The following is a 10,000-nucleotide window of genomic DNA, read 5'->3' as shown; positions in this document are numbered from 1 at the left end:
CACTTTTTGCAGAGCAGTCACACTCGGAAAAAATTTCTTTCGTCTGGCAAAAGAACCAGAGTGTTCAGCGGTCATCCACTCCAACCTTGTCCGATTTTGAGGCACCAGGCTCGGCCACCCTCCGAGCCTTTTCACTCCCTCTCCTGTTATGGTGCCTCCCTATTAACCTCTAGGTGGTTGCGCTCGTGACATCAAAAAGACCACTTTTTGCAGAGCAGTCACACTCGGAAAAAATTTCTTTCGTCTGGCAAAAGAACCAGAGTTTTCAGCGGTCATCCACTCCAACCTTGTCCGACTTTGAGGCACCAGGCTCGGCCACCCTCCGAGCCTTTTCACTCCCTCTCCTGTTATGGTGCCTCCCTATTAACCTCTAGGTGGTTGCGCTCGTGACATCAAAAAGACCACTTTTTGCAGAGCAGTCACACTCGGGAAAAATTTCTTTCGTCTGGCAAAAGAACCAGAGTTTTCAGCGGTCATCCACTCCAACCTTGTCCGATTTTGAGGCACCAGGCTCGGCCACCCTCCGAGCCTTTTCACTCCCTCTCCTGTTATGGTGCCTCCCTATTAACCTCTAGGTGGTTGCGCTCGTGACATCAAAAAGACCACTTTTTTCAGAGCAGTCACACTCGGAAAAAATTTCTTTCGTCTGGCAAAAGAACCAGAGTTTTCAGCGGTCATCCACTCCAACCTTGTCCGATTTTGAGGCACCAGGCTCGGCCACCCTCCGAGCCTTTTCACTCCCTCTCCTGTTATGGTGCCTCCCTATTAACCTCTAGGTGGTTGCGCTCGTGACATCAAAAAGACCACTTTTTGCAGAGCAGTCACACTCGGGAAAAATTTCTTTCGTCTGGCAAAAGAACCAGAGTTTTCAGCGGTCATCCACTCCAACCTTGTCCGATTTTGAGGCACCAGGCTCGGCCACCCTCCGAGCCTTTTCACTCCCTCTCCTGTTATGGTGCCTCCCTATTAACCTCTAGGTGGTTGCGCTCGTGACATCAAAAAGACCACTTTTTTCAGAGCAGTCACACTCGGAAAAAATTTCTTTCGTCTGGCAAAAGAACCAGAGTTTTCAGCGGTCATCCACTCCAACCTTGTCCGATTTTGAGGCACCAGGCTCGGCCACCCTCCGAGCCTTTTCACTCCCTCTCCTGTTATGGTGCCTCCCTATTAACCTCTAGGTGGTTGCGCTCGTGACATCAAAAAGACCACTTTTTTCAGAGCAGTCACACTCGGGAAAAATTTCTTTCGTCTGGCAAAAGAACCAGAGTTATCAGCGGTCATCCACTCCAACCTTGTCCGATTTTGAGGCACCAGGCTCGGCCACCGTCCGAGCCTTTTCACTCCCTCTCCTGTTATGGTGCCTCCCTATTAACCTCTAGGTGGTTGCGCTCGTGACATCAAAAAGACCACTTTTTTCAGAGCAGTCACACTCGGGAAAAATTTCTTTCGTCTGGCAAAAGAACCAGAGTTATCAGCGGTCATCCACTCCAACCTTGTCCGACGTTGAGGCACCGATGTCGGCCAAGTTCTGAGCGTTCCACCGCCGAATGCCACTGGTCCTCAACACAGCGGACTTCCAATCCAACCTTGTCCGACTTTGAGGCACCGAAGTCGGCCTCAGCCCGAGCCTTCCCCCGCCGACCTCACTGGAGCCCGCCATCCAGGGACCGGCGGAGGTCGCCCGCATGACCACGGCAAAGTGTCTCAAAGTCGGGCACGACCGCTCGAGTCACCCGCCAACCCGGTCCGGGGCACCTCCAGGGACCGGCGGAGGTCGCCCGCATGACCGCGGCAAAGTGTCTCAAAGTCGGGCATGACCGCTTGAGTCACCCGCCAACCCGGTCCGGGGCACCTCCAGGGACCGGCGGAGGACGCCCGCATGACCGCGACAAAGTGTCTCAAAGTCGGGCACGACCGCTCGAGTCACCCGCCAACCCGGTCCGGGGCACCTCCAGGGACCGGCGGAGGACGCCCGCATGACCGCGACAAAGTGTCTCAAAGTCGGGCACGACCGCTCGAGTCACCCGCCAACCCGGTCCGGGGCACCTCCAGGGACCGGCGGAGGACGCCCGCATGACCGCGACAAAGTGTCTCAAAGTCGGGCACGACCGCTCGAGTCACCCGCCAACCCGGTCCGGGGCACCTCCAGGGACCGGCGGAGGATGCCCGCATGACCGCGACAAAGTGTCTCAAAGTCGGGCACGACCGCTCGAGTCACCCGCCAACCCGGTCCGGGACACCTCCAGGGACCGGCGGAGGACGCCCGCATGACCGCGACAAAGTGTCTCAAAGTCGGGCATGACCGTTCGAGTCACCCGCCAACCCGGTCCGGGGCACCTCCAGGGACCGGCGGAGGAGGCCCGCATGACCGCGACAAAGTGTCTCAAAGTCGGGCATGACCGCTCGAGTCACCCGCCAACCCGGTCCGGGGCACCTCCAGGGACCGGCGGAGGACGCCCGCATGACCGCGACAAAGTGTCTCAAAGTCGGGCATGACCGTTCGAGTCACCCGCCAACCCAGTCCGGGGCACCTCCAGGGACCGGCGGAGGAGGCCCGCATGACCGCGACAAAGTGTCTCAAAGTCGGGCATGACCGCTCGAGTCACCCGCCAACCCGGTCCGGGGCACCTCCGGGGACCGGCGGAGGACGCCCGCATGACCGCGACAAAGTGTCTCAAAGTCGGGCACGACCGCTCGAGTCACCCGCCAACCCGGTCCGGGGCACCTCCAGGGACCGGCGGAGGACGCCCGCATGACCGCGACAAAGTGTCTCAAAGTCGGGCACGACCGCTCGAGTCACCCGCCACCCCGGTCCGGGGCACCTCCAGGGACCGGCGGAGGACGCCCGCATGACCGCGACAAAGTGTCTCAAAGTCGGGCATGACCGCTCGAGTCACCCGCCAACCCGGTCCGGGGCACCTCCGGGGACCGGCGGAGGACGCCCGCATGACCGCGACAAAGTGTCTCAAAGTCGGGCAGGACCGCTCGAGTCACCCGCCAACCCGGTCCGGGGCACCTCCGGGGAGCAGTGGAGGTCGCTCGCATGACCGCGACAAAGTGTCTCAAAGTCGGGCATGACCGCTCGAGTCGCCCGCCATCCCGGTCCGGAGCTCAACACTTTGTCGTTTTTTCCACTCCCTCCCCATTAACCTCTAGGTGGTTGCGCTCGTGACATCAAAAAGACCACTTTTTGCAGAGCAGTCACACTCGGAAAAAATTCGTTTCGTCTGGCAAAAGAACCAGAGTTCTCAGCGGGCTTCCAGTCCAACCTTGTCCGATTTTGAGGCACCAGGCTCGGCCACAGTCCGAGCCCATTCACTCCCTCCCCTGTTGTACTCGCTCCCTATTAACCTCTAGGTGGTTGCGCTCGTGACATCAAAAAGACCACTTTTTGAGGAGCAGTCACACTTAGGAAAAATCCGTTTGCGCTCACACCATCCCTCCCCATTAACCTCTAGGTGGTTGCGCTCGTGACATCAAAAAGACCACTTTTTGAGGAGCAGTCACACTTAGGAAAAATCCGTTTGCGCTCACACCATCCCTCCCCATTAACCTCTAGGTGGTTGCGCTCGTGACATCAAAAAGACCACTTTTTGAGGAGCAGTCAGACACCGAGGTTTTCTGGATTTATGTCCGTTTTCCTGGTTCTCTGACTCGGGCACCTTGTGACCGACATCCCCCCCTTCCCTGGTTCTATTTTGCCGATACTTTGGTGAGTTTTCTACCCGCAAACCAAGCCCCCCAAGCCCGCCGCCTGGTGGGGGAGCATGCCGCCTGGCCCGGTTCTATTTTAGGTCACTTTGGTGAGTTTTCTACCCGCAAACCAAGCCCCCCAAGCCCGCCGCCTGGTGGGGGAAGAGGCCCCCTGGTCCCGGTTCTATTTTAGGACACTTTGGTGAGTTTTCTACCCGCAAACCAAGCCCCCCAAGCCCGCCGCCTGGTGGGGGAAGATGCCCCCTGGTCCCGGTTCTATTTTAGGACACTTTGGTGAGTTTTCTACCCGCAAACCAAGCCCCCCAAGCCCGCCGCCTGGTGGGGGAACATGCCCCCTGGTCCCGGTTCTATTTTAGGACACTTTGGTGAGTTTTCTACCCGCAAACCAAGCCCCCCAAGCCCGCCGCCTGGTGGGGGAACATGCCGCCTAGCCCGGTTCTATTTTAGGTCACTTTGGTGAGTTTTCTACCCGCAAACCAAGCCCCCCAAGCCCGCCGCCTGGTGGGGGAAGAGGCCCCCTGGTCCCGGTTCTATTTTAGGACACTTTGGTGAGTTTTCTACCCGCAAACCAAGCCCCCCAAGCCCGCCGCCTGGTGGGGGAACATGCCCCCTGGTCCTGGTTCTATTTTAGGACACTTTGGTGAGTTTTCTACCCGCAAACCAAGCCCCCCAAGCCCGCCGCCTGGTGGGGGAACATGCCCCCTGGTCCCGGTTCTATTTTAGGACACTTTGGTGAGTTTTCTACCCGGAAACCAAGCCCCCCAAGCCCGCCACCTGGTGGGGGAAGAGGCCCCCTGGTCCCGGTTCTATTTTAGGACACTTTGGTGAGTTTTCTACCCACACTGCAGGTCCCCAAATGCCGCCATCTGGTGGGGGAACATGCCGCCTGCACCGGTTCTATTTTAAGTCACTTTGGTGAGTTTTCTGCCCACACTACGGGTCCCCAAATGCCGCCATCTGGTGGGGGAACATGCCGCCTGCACCGGTTCTATTTTAAGTCACTTTGGTGAGTTTTCTACCCACACTACGGGTCCCCAAATGCCGCCATCTGGTGGGGGAACATGCCGCCTGCACCGGTTCTATTTTAAGTCACTTTGGTGAGTTTTCTACCCACACTACGGGTCCCCAAATGCCGCCATCTGGTGGGGGAACATGCCGCCTGCACCGGTTCTATTTTAAGTCACTTTGGTGAGTTTTCTGCCCACACTACGGGTCCCCAAATGCCGCCATCTGGTGGGGGAACATGCCGCCTGCACCGGTTCTATTTTAAGTCACTTTGGTGAGTTTTCTACCCACACTACGGGTCCCCAAATGCCGCCATCTGGTGGGGGAACATGCCGCCTGCACCGGTTCTATTTTAAGTCACTTTGGTGAGTTTTCTACCCACACTACGGGTCCCCAAATGCCGCCATCTGGTGGGGGAACATGCCGCCTGCACCGGTTCTATTTTAAGTCACTTTGGTGAGTTTTCTGCCCACACTACGGGTCCCCAAATGCCGCCATCTGGTGGGGGAACATGCCGCCTGCACCGGTTCTATTTTAAGTCACTTTGGTGAGTTTTCTGCCCACACTACGGGTCCCCAAATGCCGCCGCCTGGTGGGGGAACTGCCGCCTAGTCCCGGTTCTATTTTAGGTCACTTTTCTCACTTTCTGACCCACAAATAATGCCCCAAATGCCGCCGCCTGGTGGGGGGAACTGCCGCCTAGTCCCGGTTCTATTTTAGGTCACTTTTCTCACTTTCTGACCCACAAATAATGCCCCAAATGCCGCCGCCTGGTGGGGGGAACTGCCGCCTAGTCCCGGTTCTATTTTAGGTCACTTTTCTCACTTTCTGACCCACAAATAATGCCCCAAATGCCGCCGCCTGGTGGGGGGAACTGCCGCCTAGTCCCGGTTCTATTTTAGGTCACTTTTCTCACTTTCTGACCCACAAATAATGCCCCAAATGCCGCCGCCTGGTGGGGGGAACTGCCGCCTAGTCCCGGTTCTATTTTAGGTCACTTTTCTCACTTTCTGACCCACAAATAATGCCCCAAATGCCGCCGCCTGGTGGGGGGAACTGCCGCCTAGTCCCGGTTCTATTTTAGGTCACTTTTCTCACTTTCTTACCCACAAATAATGCCCCAAATGCCGCCGCCTGGTGGGGGGAACTGCCGCCTAGTCCCGGTTCTATTTTAGGTCACTTTTCTCACTTTCTGACCCACAAATAATGCCCCAAATGCCGCCGCCTGGTGGGGGGAACTGCCGCCTAGTCCCGGTTCTATTTTAGGTCACTTTTCTCACTTTCTTACCCACAAATAATGCCCCAAATGCCGCCGCCTGGTGGGGGGAACTGCCGCCTAGTCCCGGTTCTATTTTAGGTCACTTTTCTCACTTTCTGACCCACAAATAATGCCCCAAATGCCGCCGCCTGGTGGGGGGAACTGCCGCCTAGTCCCGGTTCTATTTTAGGTCACTTTTCTCACTTTCTGACCCACAAATAATGCCCCAAATGCCGCCGCCTGGTGGGGGGAACTGCCGCCTAGTCCCGGTTCTATTTTAGGTCACTTTTCTCACTTTCTTACCCACAAATAATGCCCCAAATGCCGCCGCCTGGTGGGGGGAACTGCCGCCTAGTCCCGGTTCTATTTTAGGTCACTTTTCTCACTTTCTTACCCACAAATAATGCCCCAAATGCCGCCGCCTGGTGGGGGGAACTGCCGCCTAGTCCCGGTTCTATTTTAGGTCACTTTTCTCACTTTTCTACCCACAAATAATGGCAAAAAAAAATGCTTACAGCACCCAGTATTCCCAGGCGGTCTCCCATCCAAGTACTAACTGGGCCCGACCCTGCTTGGCTTCCGAGATCAGACGAGATCGGGCTCATTCAGGGTGGTGTGGCCGTAAGCGAGGGAAGCGCTTGTGAAATGCCCCAAAGTGTTGAAAATGTTCCCCAGGCCCCTGGTTCCCCATCCCCGCAGGAGGAGGCTCCCCAGGCCCCCTGGTTCCCCATCCCCGCAGGAGGAGGCTCCCCAAGCCCCCTGGTGCAGGAGGAGGCTCCCCAGGCCCCTGGTTCCCCATCCCCGCAGGAGGAGGCTCCCCAGGCCCCCTGGTTCCCCATCCCCGCAGGAGGAGGCTCCCCAGGCCCCATGGTTCCCCATCACCGCAGGAGGAGGCTCCCCAGGCCCCCTGGTTCCCCATCCCCGCAGGAGGAGGCTCCCCAGGCCCCCTGGTGCAGGAGGAGGCTCCCCAGGCCCCCTGGTTCCCCATCCCCGCAGGAGGAGGCTCCCCAGGCCCCCTGGTTCTCCATGCCCGCAGGAGGAGGCTCCCCAGGCCCCTGGTTCCCCATCCCCGCAGGAGGAGGCTCCCCAGGCCCCCTGGTTCTCCATGCCCGTAGGAGGAGGCTCCCCAGGCCCCCTGGTTCTCCATCCCCGCAGGAGGAGGCTCCCCAGGCCCCCTGGTTCTCCATCCCCGCAGGAGGAGGCTCCCCAGGCCCCCATGTTCTCCATGCCCGCAGGAGGAGGCTCCCCAGGCCCCTTGGTTCTCCATCCCCGCAGGAGTAGGCTCCCCAGGCGCCCTGGTTCTCCATCCCCGCAGGAGGAGGCTCCCCAGGCCCCCTGGTTCTCCATCCCCGCAGGAGGAGGCTCCCCAGGCCCCATGGTTCCCCATCACCGCAGGAGGAGGCTCCCCAGGCCCCCTGGTTCCCCATCCCCGCAGGAGGAGGCTCCCCAGGCCCCCTGGTTCTCCATCCCCGCAGGAGGAGGCTCCCCAGACCCCCATGTTCTCCATGCCCGCAGGAGGAGGCTCCCCAGGCCCCTTGGTTCTCCATCCCCGCAGGAGGAGGCTCCCCAGGCCCCTGGTTCTCCATCCCCGCAGGAGGAGGCTCCCCAGGCCCCCTGGTTCTCCATGCCCGCAGGAGGAGGCTCCCCAGGCCCCCTGGTTCTCCATGCCCGCAGGAGGAGGCTCCCCAGGCCCCCATGTTCTCCATGCCCGCAGGAGGAGGCTCCCCAGGCCCCTTGGTTCTCCATCCCCGCAGGAGGAGGCTCCCCAGGCCCCTGGTTCCCCATCCCCGCAGGAGGAGGCTCCCCAGGCCCCCTGGTTCTCCATGCCCGCAGGAGGAGGCTCCCCAGGCCCCCTGGTTCTCCATGCCCGCAGGAGGAGGCTCCCCAGGCCCCCTGGTTCTCCATCCCCGCAGGAGGAGGCTCCCCAGGCCCCTGGTTCTCCATGCCCGCAGGAGGAGGCTCCCCAGGCCCCCTGGTTCTCCATGACCGCAGGAGGAGGCTCCCCAGGCCCCCTGGTTCTCCATCCCCGCAGGAGGAGGCTCCCCAGGCCCCCTGGTTCCCCATCCCCGCAGGAGGAGGCTCCCCAGGCCCCCTGGTTCTCCATCCCCGCAGGAGGAGGCTCCCCAGGCCCCCTGGTTCCCCATCCCCGCAGGAGGAGGCTCCCCAGGCCCCCTGGTTCTCCATGCCCGCAGGAGGAGGCTCCCCAGGCCCCCTGGTTCCCCATCCCCGCAGGAGGAGGCTCCCCAGGCCCCCTGGTTCTCCATCCCCGCAGGAGGAGGCCCCCCAGGCCCCTGGTTCCCCATCCCCGCAGGAGGAGGCTCCCCAGGCCCCCTGGTTCTCCATGCCCGCAGGAGGAGGCTCCCCAGGCCCCTGGTTGGGAGAGGGGGAAAAAGAGCAAAGTGTTTAAAAATGCCCCAAAGTGTTGAAAATGTTCCCCAGGCCCCTGGTTCCCCATCCCCGCAGGAGGAGGCTCCCCAGGCCCCCTGGTTGGGAGAGGGGGAAAAAGACCAAAGTGTTTAAAAATGCCCCAAAGTGTTGAAAATGTTCCCCAGGCCCCTGGCTCCCCATCCCCTCAGGAGGAGGCTCCCCAGGCCCCCTGGTTGGGAGAGGGGGAAAAAGAGCAAAGTGTTTAAAAATGCCCCAAAGTGTTGAAAATGTTCCCCAGGCCCCTGGTTCCCCATCCCCGCAGGAGGAGGCTCCCAAGGCCCCCTGGTTGGGAGAGGGGGAAAAAGAGCAAAGTGTTTAAAAATGCCCCAAAGTGTTGAAAATGTTCCCCAGGCCCCTGGTTCCCCATCCCCGCAGGAGGAGGCTCCCCAGGCCCCCTGGTTGGGAGAGGGGGAAAAAGAGCAAAGTGTTTAAAAATGCCCCAAAGTGTTGAAAATGTTCCCCAGGCCCCTGGTTCCCCATCCCCGCAGGAGGAGGCTCCCAAGGCCCCCTGGTTGGGAGAGGGGGAAAAAGAGCAAAGTGTTTAAAAATGCCCCAAAGTGTTGAAAATGTTCCCCAGGCCCCTGGTTCCCCATCCCCGCAGGAGGAGGCTCCCCAGGCCCCCTGGTTGGGAGAGGGGGAAAAAGACCAAAGTGTTTAAAAATGCCCCAAAGTGTTGAATAATGTTCCCCGGCCTCCTGGTACCCCATCCCCGCAGGAGGAGGCTCCCCAGGCCCCCTGGTTGGGAGAGGGGGAAAAAGAGCAAAGTGTTTAAAAATGCCCCAAAGTGTTGAAAATGTTCCCCAGGCCCCTGGTTCCCCATCCCCGCAGGAGGAGGCTCCCAAGGCCCCCTGGTTGGGAGAGGGGGGAAAAGAGCAAAGTGTTTAAAAATGCCCCAAAGTGTTGAAAATGTTCCCCAGGCCCCTGGTTCCCCATCCCCGCAGGAGGAGGCTCCCCAGGCCCCCTGGTTGGGAGAGGGGGAAAAAGAGCAAAGTGTTTAAAAATGCCCCAAAGTGTTGAAAATGTTCCCCAGGCCCCTGGTTCCCCATCCCCGCAGGAGGAGGCTCCCAAGGCCCCCTGGTTGGGAGAGGGGGAAAAAGAGCAAAGTGTTTAAAAATGCCCCAAAGTGTTGAAAATGTTCCCCAGGCCCCTGGTTCCCCATCCCCGCAGGAGGAGGCTCCCCAGGCCCCCTGGTTGGGAGAGGGGGAAAAAGACCAAAGTGTTTAAAAATGCCCCAAAGTGTTGAATAATGTTCCCCGGCCTCCTGGTACCCCATCCCCGCAGGAGGAGGCTCCCCAGGCCCCCTGGTTGGGAGAGGGGGAAAAAGAGCAAAGTGTTTAAAAATGCCCCAAAGTGTTGAAAATGTTCCCCAGGCCCCTGGTTCCCCATCCCCGCAGGAGGAGGCTCCCAAGGCCCCCTGGTTGGGAGAGGGGGAAAAAGAGCAAAGTGTTTAAAAATGCCCCAAAGTGTTGAAAATGTTCCCCAGGCCCCTGGTTCCCCATCCCCGCAGGAGGAGGCTCCCCAGGCCCCCTGGTTGGGAGAGGGGGAAAAAGAGCAAAGTGTTTAAAAATGCCCCAAAGTGTTGAAAATGTTCCCCAG

The 10,000-nt window shown here is 59.6% G+C and overlaps 1 non-coding gene across 1 annotated transcript; it reads right to left on the bottom strand.

The window, feature by feature from the left end:
* Nucleotides 1-6,485: 6,485 nt before the first annotated feature.
* LOC148057844 (5S ribosomal RNA) lies at nucleotides 6,486-6,604 on the bottom strand. The gene has a single exon (XR_015710375.1). It is a non-coding gene; the product is annotated as a 5S ribosomal RNA (ribosomal RNA).
* Between the last annotated feature and the right edge of the window lie 3,396 nt (nucleotides 6,605-10,000).

Source organism: Callionymus lyra, unplaced genomic scaffold, assembly GCF_982586985.1.
Source record: "Callionymus lyra unplaced genomic scaffold, fCalLyr1.hap1.1 HAP1_SCAFFOLD_485, whole genome shotgun sequence".
Lineage (NCBI taxonomy): Eukaryota > Metazoa > Chordata > Actinopteri > Syngnathiformes > Callionymidae > Callionymus > Callionymus lyra.
This window is presented reverse-complemented; position numbering and strand designations above follow the sequence as displayed.